This window comes from Schistocerca gregaria, unplaced genomic scaffold (genome assembly GCF_023897955.1).
Source record: "Schistocerca gregaria isolate iqSchGreg1 unplaced genomic scaffold, iqSchGreg1.2 ptg000066l, whole genome shotgun sequence".
NCBI lineage: Eukaryota > Metazoa > Arthropoda > Insecta > Orthoptera > Acrididae > Schistocerca > Schistocerca gregaria.
The window spans coordinates 3238906-3259611 of NW_026061707.1; positions in this window are offsets into that span (position 1 = coordinate 3238906).

The following is a 20706-nucleotide window of genomic DNA, read 5'->3' on the forward strand; positions in this document are numbered from 1 at the left end:
ACCGTTACCTGGAATTCCAGTAGTAGCTTCCGAAGCACATCTGTGGGCATTCTGTAATGTGTGGACTATCAGAGTGTTGATGAAACACATAAATTGCATCGGAATTAAATACAGCAGTCACCATACGCACTTTCCTCCATGGGAGTAATGTCTCAAACAGTCTACGCTTTGATCGTTTCCTGGAGGACCAGTAGTATTATGCGATGCACATCTGGAGTCATTCTGTAATCTGTGGACCTTCAAAGTGTTGATGAAACACAGGAATTGCCGCGGGATTGAATACAACTGTCACCATGCGCACTTTCCTCCATGGAAGTAATGTCTCAAACAGTCTACGATTTGATCGTTCCCTGGAAGACCAGTAGTAGCTTCCGACGCACATCTGGGGGCATTCTGTAATGTGTGAACTATCAGAGTGTTGAAGAAACACAGAAATTGCATCAGTATTGAATACAACAGTCACCATGCGAACTTTCCTCCATTGGAGTAATGTCTCAAGCAGTTTACACTTTGATCGTTCCCTGGAAGACCAGTAGTAGCTTCCGAAGCACATCTGGGGGCATTCTGTAATGTGTGGACTATCAGAGTGTTGATGAAACACATAAATTGCATCGGAATTAAATTCAACAGTCACCATACGCACTTTCCTCCATGGGAGTAATGTCTCAAACAGTCTACGCTTTGATCGTTTCCTGGAGGACCAGTAGTATTATGCGATGCACATCTGGAGGCATTCTGTAATCTGTGGACCTTCAAAGTGTTGATGAAACACAGGAATTGCCGCGGGATTTAATACAACAGTCACCATGCGCACTTTCCTCCATGGGAGTAATGTCTCAATCAGTCTACGATTTGACCGTTCCCTGGAAGACCAGTAGTAGCTTCCGACGCACATCTGGGGGCATTCTGTAATGTGTGGACTATCAGAGTGTTGAAGAAACACAGAAATTGCATCAGTATTGAATACAATAGTCACCATGCGAACTTTCCTCCATTGGAGTAATGTCTCAAGCAGTTTACACTTTGATCGTTCCCTGGAAGATCAGTAGTGGTTTCCGATGCACATCTGGAGGCATTCTGTAATGTGTGGACTATCAGAGTGTTGATGAAACACAGAAATTGCATCTGGATTGAATACAATAAACCCCATGCGCCCTTTCCTCCATGGTAGTAATGTCTCAAACAGTCTACGCTTTGATCGATCCCTGCAAGATAGTAGTGGTTTCCGATGCACATCTGGAGGCAATCTGTAATCTGTGGACCTTCAAAGTGTTGCTGAAACACAGAAATTGCATCGGGATTGAATACAACAGTCACCATGCGCACTTTCCTCCATGGGAGTGATGTCACAAACAGTCTACGCTTTGATCGTTCACTGGAAGACAAGTAGTAGTTTCCAATGCACATCTGGTGTCATTCTGTAATCTGTGGACTATCAGAGTGTTGATGAAACACAGAATTTGCATTGGGATTGAATACAACAGTCACCATGCGCACTTTCCTCCATGGGAGAAATGCCTCAAACAGTTTACGTTTTGATCGTTCCCTGGAAGACCAGTAGTAGTTTCCGATGCACATCTGGTTGCATTCTGTAATGTGTGACCTATCAGAGTGTTGATGAAACACAGAAATTGCCGCGGGATTGAATACAACAGTCACCATGCGCACTTTCCTCCATGGGAGTGATGTCACAAACAGTCTACGCTTTGATCGTTCCCTGCAAGATAGTAGTAGTTTCCGATGCACATCTGGAGGCACTCTGTAATCTTTGGACCTTCAAAGTGTTGATGAAACACAGAAATTGCATCGTGATTCAATACAACAGTCACCATGCGCACTTTCCTCCATGGGAGTAATGTCTCTAACAGTCTACGCTTTGATCGTTCCCTGGAAGACCAGTAGTAGTTTCCGAAGCACATCTGGGGGCATTCTGTAATGTGTGGACTATCAGAGTGTTGATGAAACACAGGAAATGGCATCAGGATTGAATACAACAGTCACCATGCGCACTTTCCTCCATGGGAGTAATGTCTCAAACAGTTTACGCTTTGATCGTTCCCTGGAAGACCAGTAGTAGCTTCCGATGCACATCTGGGGACATTCCGTAATGTGTGGACTATCAGAGTGTTGATGAAACACAGAAAATGCATCAGGATTGAATACAACAGTCAACATGCGCACATTCCTCCATGGGAGTAATTTCTCAAACAGTTTACACTTTGATCGCTCCCTGGAAGACCAGTAGTAGTTTCCGACGCACATCTGGGGGCATTCTGTAATGTGTGGACTATTAGAGTGTTGATGAAACACAGAAATTGCATCGGGATTGAATACAACAGTCTCCATGCGCACTTTCCTCCATGGGAGTAATGTCACAAACAGTCTACGTTTTGTTCGTTCCCTGGAAGTCCAGTAGTAGATTCCGAGGCACATCTAGAGGCATTCTGTAATCTGTGGACCATCAGAGTGTTGATGAAACACAGATATTTCATCGGGATTGAATACATCAGTCACCATGCGCACTTTCCTCCATGGGAGTAATGTCTCAAATATTTTACGCTTTGATCGTTCCCCGGAAGACCAGTAGTAGTTTCCGACGCACATCTGGGGGCATTCTGTAATGTGTGGACTATCAGAGTGTTGATGAAACACAGAAATTGCATCAGGATTGAATACAACAGTCACCATGCACACTTTCCTCCATGGGAGTAATGTCTCAAACAGTTTACGCTTTGATCGTTCCCTGGAAGACCAGTAGTAGTTTCAGACGCACATCTGGGGGCATTCTGTAATGTGTGGACTATCAGAGTGTTGATGAAACACAGAAATTGCATCGGGATTGAATACAACAGTCACCATGCGCACTTTCCTCCATGGGAGTGATGTCACAAACAGTCTACGCTTTGATCGTTCCCTGCAAGACCAGTAGTAGTTTCCGATGCACATCTGTAGGCATTCTGTAATCTGTGGACCTTCAAAGTGTTGATGAAACACAGAAATTGCCACGGGATTGAATACAACAGTAATCATGCGCATTTTCCTCCGTGGGAGTAAAGTCTCAAACAGTCTACGCTTTGATCGTTCCCTGTAGGACCAGTAGTAGTTTCCGATGCACATCCGGAGGCATTCTGTATCTGTAAACTATTAGAGTGATGATGAAACACAGAAATTGCATCAGGATTGAATACAACAGTCACCATGCGCACTTTCCTCCATGGGAATAATGTCTCAAACAGTCTACGCTTTGATCTTTTCCTGGAGGGCCAGTAGTATTTTCCGATGCACATCTGGAGGCATTCTGTAATCTGTGGACCTTCAAATTGTAGATGAAACACTGAAATTGAATCGGGATCGAATACAACAGTCACCATGCGCACTTCCCTCCATGGGAGTAATGTCTCAAACAGTCTACGCTTTGATCGTTCCCTGGAAGACCAGTAGTAGTTTCCGATGCACATCTTCTGACATTCTGTAATGTGTGGAATATCAGAGTGTTGATGAAACACAGAAATTGCATCCAGATTGAATACAACAGTCAAAATGCGCCCTTTCCTCCATGGGAGTAATGTCTCAAACAGTTTAACCTTTGATCGTTCCCTGGAAGAGCAGTAGTAGTTTCCGATGTACATCTGTGGGCATTCTGTAAAGTGTGGACTATCAGAGTGTTGATGAAACACATAAATTGCATCGGGATTAAATACAACAGTCACCATGCGCACTTTCCTATATGGGAGTAATGTCTCTAACAGTCTACGCTTTGATCGTTCCCTGCAAGATTGTAGTAGTTTCCGATGCACATCTGGAGGCATTCTGTAATCTGTGGACCTTCAAAGTGTAGATGAAACACAGAAATTGCATCGGGATTGAATACAACTGTCACCATGCGCACTTTCCTAGATGGGAGTAATGTCTCAAACAGTCTACGCTTTGATCGTTCGCTGGAAGACAAGTAGTAGCTTCCAACGCACATCTGGGGGCATTCTGTAATGTGTGGACTATCAGAGTGTTGATGAAACACAGAATTTGCATCGGGATTGAATACAACAGTCACCATGCGAACTTTCCTCCGTGGGAGAAATGTCTCAAACAGTCTACGATTTGACCGTTACCTGGAATTCCAGTAGTAGCTTCCGAAGCACATCTGTGGGCATTCTGTAATGTGTGGACTATCAGAGTGTTGATGAAACACATAAATTGCATCGGAATTAAATACAACAGTCACCATACGCACTTTCCTCCATGGGAGTAATGTCTCAAACAGTCTACGCTTTGATCGTTTCCTGGAGGACCAGTAGTATTATGCGATGCACATCTGGAGTCATTCTGTAATCTGTGGACCTTCAAAGTGTTGATGAAACACAGGAATTGCCGGGGGATTGAATACAACTGTCACCATGCGCACTTTCCTCCATGGAAGTAATGTCTCAAACAGTCTACGCTTTGATCGATCCCTGCAAGATAGTAGTGGTTTCCGATGCACATCTGGAGGCAATCTGTAATCTGTGGACCTTCAAATTGTTGCTGAAACACAGAAATTGCATCGGGATTGAATACAACAGTCACCATGCGCACTTTCCTCCATGGGAGTGATGTCACAAACAGTCTACGCTTTGATCGTTCACTGGAAGACAAGTAGTAGTTTCCGATGCACATCTGGTGTCATTCTGTAATCTGTGGACTATCAGAGTGTTGATGAAACACAGAATTTGCATTGGGATTGAATACAACAGTCACCATGCGCACTTTCCTCCATGGGAGAAATGCCTCAAACAGTTTACGTTTTGATCGATCCCTGGAAGACCAGTAGTAGTTTCCGATGCACATCTGGTTGCATTCTGTAATGTGTGACCTATCAGAGTGTTGATGAAACACAGAAATTGCCGCGGGATTGAATACAACAGTCACCATGCGCACTTTCCTCCATGGGAGTGATGTCACAAACAATCTACGCTTTGATCGTTCCCTGCAAGATAATAGTAGTTTCCGATGCACATATGGAGGCACTCTGTAATCTTTGGACCTTCAAAGTGTTGATGAAATACAGATTTTGCATCGTGATTCAATACAACAGTCACCATGCGCACTTTCCTCCATGGGAGTAATGTCTCTAACAGTCTACGCTTTGATCGTTCCCTGGAAGACCAGTAGTAGTTTCCGAAGCACATCTGGGGGCATTCTGTAATGTGTGGACTATCAGAGTGTTGATGAAACACAGGAAATGGCATCAGGATTGAATACAACAGTCACCATGCGCACTTTCCTCCATGGGAGTAATGTCTCAAACAGTTTACGCTTTGATCGTTCCCTGGAAGACCAGTAGTAGTTTCCGATGCACATCTGGGGACATTCCGTAATGTGTGGACTATCAGAGTGTTGATGAAACACAGAAAATGGATCAGGATTGAATACAACAGTCAACATGCGCACATTCCTCCATGGGAGTAATTTCTCAAACAGTTTACGCTTTGATCGCTCCCTGGAAGACCAGTAGTAGTTTCCGACGCACATCTGGGGGCATTGTGTAATGTGTGGACTATTAGAGTGTTGATGAAACACAGAAATTGCATCGGGATTGAATACAACAGTCACCATGCGCACTTTCCTCCATGGGAGTAATGTCACAAACAGTCTACGTTTTGATCGTTCCCTGGAAGTCCAGTAGTAGTTTCCGAGGCACATCTGGAGGCATTCTGTAATCTGTGGACCATCAGAGTGTTGATGAAACACAGAAATTGCATCAGGATTGAATACAACAGTAGTCATGCGCATTTTCCTCCATGGGAGTAATGTCTCAAACAGTCTACGCTTTGATCGTTCCCTGGAGGACCAGTAGTAGTTTCCGATGCACATCCGGAGGCATTCTGTATCTGTAAACTATTAGAGTGTTGATGAAACATAGAAATTGCATCAGGATTGAATACAACAGTCACCATGCGCACTTTCCTCCATGGGAATAATGTCTCAAACAGTCTACGCTTTGATCTTTTCCTGGAGGGCCAGTAGTAGTTTCCGATGCACATCTGGAGGCATTCTGTAATCTGTGGACCTTCAAATTGTTGATGAAACACTGAAATTGAATCGGGATCGAATACTACAGTCACCATGCGCACTTCCCTCCATGGGAGTAATGTCTCAAACAGTCTACGCTTTGATCGTTCCCTGGAAGACCAGTAGTAGTTTCCGATGCACATCTTCTGACATTCTGTAATGTGTGGACTATCATAGTGTTGATGAAACACAAAAATTGCATCCAGATTGAATACAACAGTCAAAATGCGCCCTTTCCTCCATGGGAGTAATGTCTCAAACAGTTTAACCTTTGATCGTTATCTGGAAGAGCAGTAGTAGTTTCCGATGTACATCTGTGGGCATTCTGTAAAGTGTAGACTATCAGAGTGTTGATGAAACACATAAATTGCATCGGGATTAAATACAACAGTCACCATGCGCACTTTCCTATATGGGAGTAATGTCTCTAACAGTCTACGCTTTGATCGTTCCCTGCAAGACCAGTAGTAGTTTCCGATGCACATCTGGAGGCATTCTGTAATGTGTGGACCTTCAAAGTGTTGATGAAACACAGGAATTGCCGCGGGATTGAATACAACAGTCACCATGCGCACTTTCTTCCATGGGAGTAATGTCTCAAACAGTATACGATTTGATCGTTCCCTGGATGACCAGTAGTAGCTTCCGACGCACATCTGGGGGCATTCTGTAATGTGTGGACTATCAGAGTGTTGATGAAACACAGAAATTGCATCAGGATTGAATACAACAGTCACCATGCACACTTTCCTCCATGGGAGTAATGTCTCAAACAGTTTACGCTTTGATCGTTCCCTGGAAGACCAGTAGTAGTTTCAGACGCACATCTGGGGGCATTCTGTAATGTGTGGACTATCAGAGTGTTGATGAAACACAGAAATTGCATCGGGATTGAATACAACAGTCACCATGCGCACTTTCCTCCATGGGAGTGATGTCACAAACAGTCTACGCTTTGATCGTTCCCTGCAAGACCAGTAGTAGTTTCCGATGCACATCTGTAGGCATTCTGTAATCTGTGGACCTTCAAAGTGTTGATGAAACACAGAAATTGCCACGGGATTGAATACAACAGTAATCATGCGCATTTTCCTCCGTGGGAGTAAAGTCTCAAACAGTCTACGCTTTGATCGTTCCCTGTAGGACCAGTAGTAGTTTCCGATGCACATCCGGAGGCATTCTGTATCTGTAAACTATTAGAGTGATGATGAAACACAGAAATTGCATCAGGATTGAATACAACAGTCACCATGCGCACCTTCCTCCATGGGAATAATGTCTCAAACAGTCTACGCTTTGATCTTTTCCTGGAGGGCCAGTAGTATTTTCCGATGCACATCTGGAGGCATTCTGTAATCTGTGGACCTTCAAATTGTAGATGAAACACTGAAATTGAATCGGGATCGAATACAACAGTCACCATGCGCACTTCCCTCCATGGGAGTAATGTCTCAAACAGTCTACGCTTTGATCGTTCCCTGGAAGACCAGTAGTAGTTTCCGATGCACATCTTCTGACATTCTGTAATGTGTGGAATATCAGAGTGTTGATGAAACACAGAAATTGCATCCAGATTGAATACAACAGTCAAAATGGGCCCTTTCCTCCATGGGAGTAATGTCTCAAACAGTTTAACCTTTGATCGTTCCCTGGAAGAGCAGTAGTAGTTTCCGATGTACATCTGTGGGCATTCTGTAAAGTGTGGACTATCAGAGTGTTGATGAAACACATAAATTGCATCGGGATTAAATACAACAGTCACCATGCGCACTTTCCTATATGGGAGTAATGTCTCTAACAGTCTACGCTTTGATCGTTCCCTGCAAGATTGTAGTAGTTTCCGATGCACATCTGGAGGCATTCTGTAATCTGTGGACCTTCAAAGTGTAGATGAAACACAGAAATTGCATCGGGATTGAATACAACTGTCACCATGCGCACTTTCCTAGATGGGAGTAATGTCTCAAACAGTCTACGCTTTGATCGTTCGCTGGAAGACAAGTAGTAGCTTCCAACGCACATCTGGGGGCATTCTGTAATGTGTGGACTATCAGAGTGTTGATGAAACACAGAATTTGCATCGGGATTGAATACAACAGTCACCATGCGAACTTTCCTCCGTGGGAGAAATGTCTCAAACAGTCTACGATTTGACCGTTACCTGGAATTCCAGTAGTAGCTTCCGAAGCACATCTGTGGGCATTCTGTAATGTGTGGACTATCATAGTGTTGATGAAACACATAAATTGCATCGGAATTAAATACAACAGTCACCATACGCACTTTCCTCCATGGGAGTAATGTCTCAAACAGTCTACGATTTGATCGTTTCCTGGAGGACCAGTAGTATTATGCGATGCACATCTGGAGTCATTCTGTAATCTGTGGACCTTCAAAGTGTTGATGAAACACAGGAATTGCCGGGGGATTGAATACAACTGTCACCATGCGCACTTTCCTCCATGGAAGTAATGTCTCAAACAGTCTACGCTTTGATCGATCCCTGCAAGATAGTAGTGGTTTCCGATGCACATCTGGAGGCAATCTGTAATCTGTGGACCTTCAAATTGTTGCTGAAACACAGAAATTGCATCGGGATTGAATACAACAGTCACCATGCGCACTTTCCTCCATGGGAGTGATGTCACAAACAGTCTACGCTTTGATCGTTCACTGGAAGACAAGTAGTAGTTTCCGATGCACATCTGGTGTCATTCTGTAATCTGTGGACTATCAGAGTGTTGATGAAACACAGAATTTGCATTGGGATTGAATACAACAGTCACCATGCGCACTTTCCTCCATGGGAGAAATGCCTCAAACAGTTTACGTTTTGATCGATCCCTGGAAGACCAGTAGTAGTTTCCGATGCACATCTGGTTGCATTCTGTAATGTGTGACCTATCAGAGTGTTGATGAAACACAGAAATTGCCGCGGGATTGAATACAACAGTCACCATGCGCACTTTCCTCCATGGGAGTGATGTCACAAACAATCTACGCTTTGATCGTTCCCTGCAAGATAATAGTAGTTTCCGATGCACATATGGAGGCACTCTGTAATCTTTGGACCTTCAAAGTGTTGATGAAATACAGATTTTGCATCGTGATTCAATACAACAGTCACCATGCGCACTTTCCTCCATGGGAGTAATGTCTCTAACAGTCTACGCTTTGATCGTTCCCTGGAAGACCAGTAGTAGCTTCCGAAGCACATCTGGGGGCATTCTGTAATGTGTGGACTATCAGAGTGTTGATGAAACAAAGGAAATGGCATCAGGATTGAATACAACAGTCACCATGCGCACTTTCCTCCATGGGAGTAATGTCTCAAACAGTTTACGCTTTGATCGTTCCCTGGAAGACCAGTAGTAGTTTCCGATGCACATCTGGGGACATTCCGTAATGTGTGGACTATCAGAGTGTTGATGAAACACAGAAAATGGATCAGGATTGAATACAACAGTCAACATGCGCACATTCCTCCATGGGAGTAATTTCTCAAACAGTTTACGCTTTGATCGCTCCCTGGAAGACCAGTAGTAGTTTCCGACGCACATCTGGGGGCATTGTGTAATGTGTGGACTATTAGAGTGTTGATGAAACACAGAAATTGCATCGGGATTGAATACAACAGTCACCATGCGCACTTTCCTCCATGGGAGTAATGTCACAAACAGTCTACGTTTTGATCGTTCCCTGGAAGTCCAGTAGTAGTTTCCGAGGCACATCTGGAGGCATTCTGTAATCTGTGGACCATCAGAGTGTTGATGAAACACAGAAATTGCATCAGGATTGAATACAACAGTAGTCATGCGCATTTTCCTCCATGGGAGTAATGTCTCAAACAGTCTACGCTTTGATCGTTCCCTGGAGGACCAGTAGTAGTTTCCGATGCACATCCGGAGGCATTCTGTATCTGTAAACTATTAGAGTGTTGATGAAACATAGAAATTGCATCAGGATTGAATACAACAGTCACCATGCGCACTTTCCTCCATGGGAATAATGTCTCAAACAGTCTACGCTTTGATCTTTTCCTGGAGGGCCAGTAGTAGTTTCCGATGCACATCTGGAGGCATTCTGTAATCTGTGGACCTTCAAATTGTTGATGAAACACTGAAATTGAATCGGGATCGAATACAACAGTCACCATGCGCACTTCCCTCCATGGGAGTAATGTCTCAAACAGTCTACGCTTTGATCGTTCCCTGGAAGACCAGTAGTAGTTTCCGATGCACATCTGGAGGCATTCTGTAATGTGTGGACCTTCAAAGTGTTGATGAAACACAGGAATTGCCGCGGGATTGAATACAACAGTCACCATGCGCACTTTCTTCCATGGGAGTAATGTCTCAAACAGTATACGATTTGATCGTTCCCTGGATGACCAGTAGTAGCTTCCGACGCACATCTGGGGGCATTCTGTAATGTGTGGACTATCAGAGTGTTGATGAAACACAGAAATTGCATCAGTATTGAATACAACAGTCACCTTGCGCACTTTCCTCCTTGGGAGTAATGTCTCAAACAGTTTACGCTTTGATCGTTCCCTGGAAGACCAGTAGTGGTTTCCGATGCACATCTGGGGGCATTCTGTAATGTGTGGACTATCAGAGTGTTGATGAAAAACAGAAATTGCATCGGGATTGAATACAACAGACCCCATGTGCAATTTCCTCCATGGGAGTAATGTCTCAAACAGTCTACGCTTTGATCATTCCCTGGAAGACCAGTAGTAGTTTCCGATGCACATCTGGGGGCATTCTGTAATGTGTGACCTATCAGAGTGTTGATGAAACACAGAAATTGCCGCGGGATTGAATACAACATTCACTATGCGCACTTTCCTCCATGGGAGTAATGTCTCAAACATTCTACGCTTTGATCGTTTCCTGGAGGACCAGTAGTATTATGCGATGCACATCTGGAGGCATTCTGTAATCTGTGGACCTTCAAAGTGTTGATGAAACACAAAAATTGCATCGGGATTGAATACAACAGACACCATGCGCACTTTCCTCCATGGGAGTAATGTCTCCAACAGTCTACGCTTTGATCGTTCCCTGGAAGACCAGTAGTAGTTGCCGATGAACATCTGGGGACATTCTGTAATGTGTGGACTATCAGAGTGTTAATGAAACACAGAAATTGCATCAGGATTGAATACAACAGCCACCATGCGCACTTTCCTCCATGGGAGTAATGTCTCAAACAGTTTACGCTTTGATCGCTCCCTGGAAGACCAGTAGTAGCTTCCGTGGCACATCTGGGGACTTTCTGTAATGTGCGGACTATCGGAGTGTTGATGAAACACAGAAATTGCATAAGGATTGAATACAACAGTCAACATGCGCACATTCCTCCATGGGAGTAATTTCTCAAACAGTTTACGCTTTGATCGTTCCCTGGAAGACCAGTAGTAGTTTCCGACGCACATCTGGGGGCATCCTGTAATGTGTGGACTATCAGAGTGTTGATGAAACACAGAAATTGCATCGGGATTGAATAGAACAGTCACCATGCGCACTTTCCTCCATGGGAGTAATGTCACAAACAGTCTACGCTTTGATCGTTCCCTGGAAGTCCAGTAGTAGTTTCCGAGGCACATCTGGAGGCATTCCGTAATCTGTGGACCATCAGAGTGTTGATGAAACACAGATATTTCATCGGGATTGAATACATCAGTCACCATGCGCACTTTCCTCCAAGGGAGTAATGTATCAAACATTTTACGCTTTGATCGTTCCCCGGAAGACCAGTAGTAGTTTCCGACGCACATCTGGGGGCATTCTGTAATGTGTGGACTATTAGAGTGTTGATGAAACACAGAAATTGCATAGGGATTGAATACAACAGTCACCATGCGCAATTTCCTCCATGGGAGTAATGTCTCAAACAGTGTACGCTTTGATCGTTCCCTGCAAGACCAGTAGTAGTTTCCGATGCACATCTGTAGGCATTCTGTAATCTGTGGACCTTCAAAGTGTTGATGAAACACAGAAATTGCCACGGGATTGAATACAACAGTCATCATGCGCATTTTCCTCCATGGGAGTAATGTGTTAAACAGTCTACGCTTTGATCGTTCCCTGGATGACCAGTAGTAGTTTCCGATGCACATCTGGAGGCATTCTGTAATCTGTAAACTATTAGAGTGTTGATGGAACACAGAAATTGCATCAGGATTGAATACAACAGTCACCATGCGGACTTTCCTCCATTGGAGTAATGTCTCAAACAGTTTACGCTTTGATCGTTCCCTGGAAGACCAGTAGTAGTTTCCGATGCACATCTGGGGACATTCTGTAATGTGTGGACTATCAGAGTGTTAATGAAACACAGAATTTGCATCAGGATTGTACAACAGTCACCATGCGCACTTTCCTCCATGGGAGTAATGTCTCAAACAGTTTACGCTTTGATCGTTCCCTGGAAGACCAGTAGTAGCTTCCGATGCACATCTGGGTACATTCTGTAATGTGTGGACTATCAGAGTGTTGATGAAACACAGAAATTTTATCAGGATTGAATACAACAGTCACCATGCGCACATTCCCCCATGGGAGTAATGTCTAAAAACTGTTTACGCTTTGATCGTTCCCTGGAAGACCAGTAGTAGTTTCCGACGCACATCTGGGGGCATTCTGTAATGTGTGGACTATCAGAGTGTTGATGAAACACAGAAATTGCATCAGGATTGAATACAACAGTCACCATGCGCACTTTCCTCCATGGGAGTAATGTCACAAACAGTCTACGCTTTGATCGTTACCTGGAAGACCAGTAGTAGTTTACCGAGGCACATCTGGAGGCATTCTGTAATCTGTGGACCATCAGAGTGTTGATGAAACACAGATATTGCATCGGGATTGAATACATCAGTCACCATGCGCACTTTCCTCCATGGGAGTAATGTCTCAAACATTTTACGCTTTCATCGTTCCCTGGAAGACCAGTAGTAGTTTCCGATGCCCATCTGGGCACATTCTGTAATGTGTGGACTATCAGAGTGTTGATGAAACACAGAAATTGCATCAGGATTGAATACAAATATCACCATGCGCACTTTCCTCCATGGGAGTGATGTCTCAAACAGTTTACGCTTTGATCGCTCCCTGGAAGACCAGTAGTAGTTTCCGACGCACATCTGGGGGCATTGTGTAATGTGTGGACTATTAGAGTGTTAATGAAACACAGAAATTGCATCAGGATTGAATACAACAGTCACCATGCGCACTTTCCTCCATGGGAGTCATGTCTCAAACAGTTTACGCTTTGATCGTTCCCTGGAAGACCAGTAGTAGCTTCCGATGCACATCTGGGGGCATTCTGTAATCTGTGGACCTTCAAAGTGTTGATGAAACACAGAAATTGCCTCGGGATTGAATACAACAGTCAACATGCGCACTTTCGTCCATGGGAGTAATGTCTCAAACAGTCTACGGTTTGATCGTTTCCTGGAAGACCAGTAGTAGTTACCGATGCACATCTGGAGGCATTCTGTAATCTTTTGACCTTCAAAGTGTTGATGAAGCACAGAAATTGCATCGCGATTCAATACAACAGTCACCATGTGCACTTTACTCCATGGGAGTAATGTCTGAAACAGTCTAGGCTTTGATCGTACCCTGGAAGACCAGTAGTAGTTTCCGATTCACATCTGGAGGCATTCTGTAATCTGTGGACCATCAGAGTGTTGATGAAACAAAGATATTAGATCGGGAATGAATACAACAGACACCATGCGCACTTTCCTCCATCGGAGTAATGTCTCAAAGAGATTACGCTTTCATCGTTCCCTGGAAGACCAGTAGTAGTTTCTGAGGCACATCTGGTGTCATTCTGTAATGCGTGGTCTATCAGAGTGTCGATGAAACACAGAAATTGCATCAGGATTGAATACAACAGTCACCATGCGCACTTTCCTCCATGGAAGTAATGTCTCAAACAGTTTACGCTTCATCGTTAACTGGAAGACCAGTAGTAGTTTAGGATGCCCATCTGGAGGCATTCTGTAATCTGTGGACGCTCAAAGTTTTGATGAAACACAGAAATTGCCGCGGGATTGAATACAACAGTCACCATGCGCACTTTCCTCCATGTTAGTAATGTCTCAAACAGTCTACGCTTTGATAGTTTCCTGGAGGACCAGTGGTATTTTTCGATGCACATCTGGAGGCATTCTGTAATCTGTGGACCTTCTAAGTGTTGATGAAACACAGAAATTGAATCGGGATTGAATAAACAGTCACCATGCGCACTTTCCTCCATGGGAGTAATGTCTCAAACAGTCAACGCTTTGACTTTGCCTGCAAGACCAGTTGTAGTTTCCGATGCACATCTGGAGGCATTCAGTAATCTGTTTACCTTCAAAGTGTTCATGAAACACTGAAATTGCCTCGGGATTGAATACAACAGTCATCATGCGCATTTTCCTCCATGGGAGTAATGTCTCAAACAGTTTACGCTTTGATCGTTCAGAGGAAGACCGGTAGTAGTTTCCGACGCACATCTGGGGGCATTCTGTAATGTGTGGACTATTAGAGTGTGATGAAACACAGAAATTGCATCAGGATTGAATACAACAGTCACCATGCGCACTTTCCTCCATGGGAGTAATGTCACAAACAGTCTACGCCTTGATCGTTCCCCGGAAGACCAGTAGTAGTTTCCGAGGCACATCAGGAGGCATTCTGTAATCTGTGGACTATCAGAGTGTTGATGAAACACAGTAATTACATCGGGATTGAATACAACAGTCATCATGCGCACTTTCCTCCATGGCAGTTATGTCTGAAACAGTCTACGCTTTGATCGTTCCCTGGAAGAGAATTAGTGGTTTCCGATGCACATCTGGAGGCATTCTGAAATCTGTGGACTATCACAGTGTTGATGAAACACAGAAATTGCATTGGGATTGAATACAACAGTCACCATGCGCACTTTCCTCCATGTGAGTAATGTCTCAAACAGTTTACGCTTTGATCGTTCCCTGGAAGACCAGTTGTAGTTTCCGACGAAAATCTGAGGGCATTCTGTAATGTGTGGACCATCAGAGTGTTGATGAAACACAGTAATTGCATCAGCATTGAGTACAACAGTCACCATGCGCACTTTCCTCCATGGGAGTAACGTCACAAACAGTCTACGCCTTGATCTTTCCCTGGAAGACCAGTAGTAGTTTCTGGGGCACATCAGGCTTCATTCTGTAATCTGTGGACTATCAGAGTGTTGATGAAACACAGTCATTGCATCGGGATTGAATACAACAGTCATCAGGCGCACTTTCCTCCATGGGAGTAATGACTCAAACAGTTGACGCTTTGATCGTTCCCTGGAAGACCAGTAGTAGTTTCCGATGCACATCTGGGGACATTCTGTAATGTGTGGACTATCAGAGTGTTGATGAAACACAGATATTGCATCAGGATTAAATACAACAGTCACCATGCGCACTTTCCACCATCGGAGTAATGTCTCAAACAGTTTACGCTTTCATCGTTCCCTGGAAGACCAGTAGTAGTTTCCGATGCACATCTGTGGGCATTCTGTAATGTGTGGACTGTCAGAGTGTTGATGAAACACAGAAATTGCATCGGGATTGAATACAACAGTCACCATGCGCACTTTCCTCCATGGGAGTAACGTCACAAACAGTCTATGCTTTGATCGTACCCTGGAAGATCAGTAGCAGTTTCCGATGCACATCTTGAGGCATTCTGTAGTCTGTTTACCTTCAAAGTGTTCATGAATCACAGAAATTGCCTCGGGATTGAATACAACTGTCATCATGCGCATATTTCCTCCATGGGAGTAATGTCTCAAACAGTCTATGATTTGATCGTTCCCTGGAAGACCGGTAGTAGTTTCCGATGCACATCTGGGGGCATTTTGTAATCTGTTGACTATCTGAGTGTTGATGAAACACAGAAATTGCATCGGGATTGAATACAACAGTCACCATGTGCACTTTCCTCCATGGGAGTAATGTCTCAAACAGTTTACGCTTTGATCGTTTCCTGGAAGATCAGTAGTAGTTTCCGACGCACGTCGGGGGGCATTCTGTAATGTGTGGACCATCAGAGTGTTGATGAAACACAGAAATTTCATCAGGATTGAATACAACAGTGACCATGTGCACACTCCTCCATGGGAGTAATGTCTTCCCTGGAAGAACAGTAGTTGTTTCCGATGCACATCTGGAGACATTCTGTAATGTGTGGACTATCAGAGTGTTGATGAAACACAGAAATTGCATCAGGATTGAATACAACAGTCACCATTCGCACTTTCCTCCATGGGAGTAATGTCTCAAACAGTCTACGCTTTGATAGTTCCCTGGAAGACCAGTAGTGGTTTCCGATGCACATTTGGAGGCGTTCTGTAATCTGTGGACTATCAGAGTGTTGATGAAACACAGAAATTGCATCGGTATTGAATACAACAGTCACCATGCGCACTTTCCTCCATGGGAGTAATGTCTCAAACAGTCTACGCTTTGATCGTTCCCTACAAGAGCAGTATAGTTTCCGATGCACATCTGGAAGGATTCTGTAATCTGTGGACTTTCAAAGTGTTGATGAAGCATAAAAATTGAATCGGGATTGAATACAACAGTCACCATGCGCACTTCCTCCATGGGAGTAATGTCTCAAAGAGTCTACGCTTTGAGCGTTCCCTGGAAGACCAGTAGTAGTTTCCGATGCACATCTGGAGGCATTCTGTAATCTGTGGACTATCAGAGTGTTGATGAAACACAGAAATTGCATCAGGATTGAATACAACAGTCACCATTCGCACTTTCCTTCATGGGAGTAATGTCTGAAACAGTCTACGCTTTGATCGTTCCCTGCAAGACCAGTAGTAGTTTCCGATGCACATCTGGAGGCATTCTGTAATCTGATTACCTTCAAAGTGTTCATGAAACACATAAATTGCCTCTGAACTGAATACAACAGTCATCATGCGCATTTTCCTCCATGGGAGTAATGTCTCAAACAGTTTACGCTTTGATCGAACCCTGGAAGACCTGTAGTAGTTTCCGATGCACATCTGGAGGCATTCTGAAATCTGTGGTATATCAGAGTGTTGATGAAACACAAAAATTGCATCGGGATTGAATACAACAGTCACCATCCGCACTTTCCTCCATGGGAGTAATGTCTCAAACAGTTTACGCATTGATCGTTTCCTGGAAGACCAGTAGTAGTTTCCGACGCACATCTGTGCGCATTCTGTAATGTGTGGACAATCAGAGGGTTGATGAAACACAGAAATTGCATCAGGATTGAATACAACAGTCACCATGTGCACTTTCCTCCATGGGAGTAATGTCACAAACAGTTTACGCTTTGATCGTTCCCTGGAAGACCAGCAGTAGTTTCCGACGAACATCTGGGGGCATTCTGTAATCTGTAAACTATCAGAGTGTTGATGAAACACAGAAATTGCATCGGGATTGAATACAACAGTCAACATGCGCACTTTCCTCCATGGGAGTAATGTCTCAAACTGTTTACGGTTTGATCGTTCCCTGGAAGACCAGCAGTAGTTTCCGACGAACATCTGGGGGCATTCTGTAATGTGTGGACCATCAGAGTGTTGATGAAACACCGTAATTGCATCAGCATTGAGTACAACAGTCACCATGCGCACTTTCCTCCACGGGAATAATGTCACAAACAGTCTACGCTATGATCGTTCCCTGGAAGACCAGTAGTTGTTTCCGAGGCACATCTGGAGGCATTCTGTAATCTGCGGAGTATCAGAGTGTTGATGAAACACAGTAATTGCATCGGGATTGAATACAACAGTCACCTTGCGCACTTTCCTCCCTGGGAGTAATGTCTCAAACAGTTTACGCTTTGATCGTTCCCTGGAAGACCAGTAGTAGTTTCCGACGCACATCTGGGTTCATTCTGTAATGTGTGGACCATCAGAGTGTAGATGAAACACAGAAATTGCAATCAGGATTGAATACAACAGTCACCATGCGCACTTTCCTCCATGGGAGTAATGTCTTCCCTGGAAGAACAGTAGTTGTTTCCGATGCACATCTGGAGACATTCTGTAATGTGTGGACTATCAGAGCGTTGATGAAACACAGAAAGTGCATCAGGATTAAATACAACAGTCACCATGCGCACTTTCCTCCATTAGAGTAATGTCACAAACAGTTTACGCTTTGATCGTTCCCTGGAAGACCAGTAGTAGTTTCCGATGCACATCTGTGGTCATTCTGTAATGTGTGGACTATCAGAGTGTTTGTTGATGAAACACTGAAATTGCCTCGGGATTTAATACAACAGTCACCATGCGCACTTTCCTACATGGGAGTAATGTCTCAAACAGTCTACGCTTTGATCGTTCCCTGGAAGACCAGTAGTAGTTTCCTATGCACATCTGGAGGGATTCTGTAATCTGTGGACTATCAGAGTGTTGATGAAGCACAGATATTGCATCGGGATTGAATACAACAGTCACCATGCGCACTTACCTCCATGGGAGTAATGTCTCAAACAGTCTACGATTTGATCGTTCACTGCAACAGCAGTATAGTTTCCGATGCACATCTGGAAGGATTCTGTAATCTGTGGACCTTCAAAGGGTTGATGAAACATAAAAATTGAATCATGATTGAATACAACAGACACCATGCGCACTTTCCTCCATGGGAGTAATGTCTCAAACAGTCTATGCTTTGATCGAACCCTGGAAGACCAGTAGTAATTTCCGATGCACATCTGGAGGCATTCTGTAATCTGTGGACTATCAGAGTGTTGATGAAACACAGAAATTGCATCAGGATTGAATACAACAGTCACCATTCGCACTTTCCTCCATGGGAGTAATGTCTCAAACAGTCTACGCTTTGATCGTTCCCTGCAAGACCAGTAGTAGTTTCCGATGCACATCTGGAGGCATTCTGTAATCTGATTACCTTCAAAGTGTTCATGAAACACATAAATAGCCTCTGAATTGAATACAACAGTCATCATGCGCATTTTCCTCCATGGGAGTAATGTCTCAAACAGTCTACGCTTTGATCGAACCCTGGAAGACCTGTAGTAGTTTCCGATGCACATCTGGAGGCATTCTGAAATCTGTGGTATATCAGAGTGTTGATGAAACAAAAAAATTGCATCGGGATTGAATACAACAGTCACCATGCGCACTTTCCTCCATGGGAGTAATGTCTCAAACAGTTTACGCATTGATCGTTTCCTGGAAGACCAGTAGTAGTTTCCGACGCACATCTGTGGGCATTCTGTAATGTGTGGACAATCAGAGGGTTGATGAAACACAGAAATTGCATCAGGATTGAATACAACAGTCACCATGTGCACTTTCCTCCATGGGAGTAATGTCACAAACAGTTTACGCTTTGATCGTTCCCTGGAAGACCAGCAGTAGTTTCCGACGAACATCTGGGGGCATTCTGTAATCTGTAAACTATCAGAGTGTTGATGAAACACAGAAATTGCATCGGGATTGAATACAACAGTCACCATGCGCACTTTCCTCCATGAGAGTAATGTCTCAAACAGTTTACGCTTTGATCGCTCCCTGGAAGACCAGCAGTAGTTTCCGACGAACATCTGGGGGCATTCTGTAATGTGTGGACCATCAGAGTGTTCATGAAACACCGTAATTGCATCAGCATTGAGTACAACAGTCACCATGCGCACATTCCTCCATGGGAGTAATTTCTCAAACAGTCTACGCTTTGATCGTTCCCTGGAAGACCAGTAGTAGTTTCCGATGCACATCTGGAGGCATTCTGTAATCTGTGGTCTATCAGAGTGTTGATGAAACACAGAAATTGCATCGGGATTGAATACAACAGTCACCATGCGCACTTTCCTCCATGGGAGTAATGTCTCAAACAGTTTACGCATAGATCGTTTCCTGGAAGACCAGTAGTAGTTTCCGACGCACATCTGTGGGCATTCTCTTATGTGTGGACAAACAGAGGGTTGATGATACACAGAAATTGCATCAGGATTGAATACAACAGTCACCATGTGCACTTTCCTCCATGGGAGTATTGTCACAAACAGTCTACGCTTTGATCGTTCCCTGGAATACCAGTAGTAGTTTCCGAGGCACATCTGGAGGCATTCTGTAAACTGTGGACTATCAGAGTGTTGATGAAACACAGTAATTGCATCGGGATTGAATACAACGGTCACCATGTGCTCTTTCCTCAATGGGAGCAATGTCTCAAACAGTCTACGCTTTGATCGTTTCCTGCAACAGCAGTATAGTTTCCGATGCACATCTGGAAGGATTCTGTAATCTGTGGACCTTCAAAATGTTGATGAAACATAAAAATTGAATCGGGATTGAATACAACAGCCACCATGCGCACTTTCCTCCATGGGAGTAATGTCTCAAACAGTCTACGCTTTGATCGTTCCCTGGAAGACCAGTAGTAGTTTCTGATGCACATCTGGAGGCATTCTGTAATCTGTGGACTATCAGAGTGTTGATGAAACACAGAATTTGCATCAGGATTGAATAGAACAGTCAACATGCGCACTTTCCTCCATGGGAGTAATGTCTCAAACAGTTTACGCATTGATCGTTTCCTGGAAGACCAGTAGTAGTTTCCGACGCACATCTGGGGGCATTCTGTAAAGTGTGGACAATAGG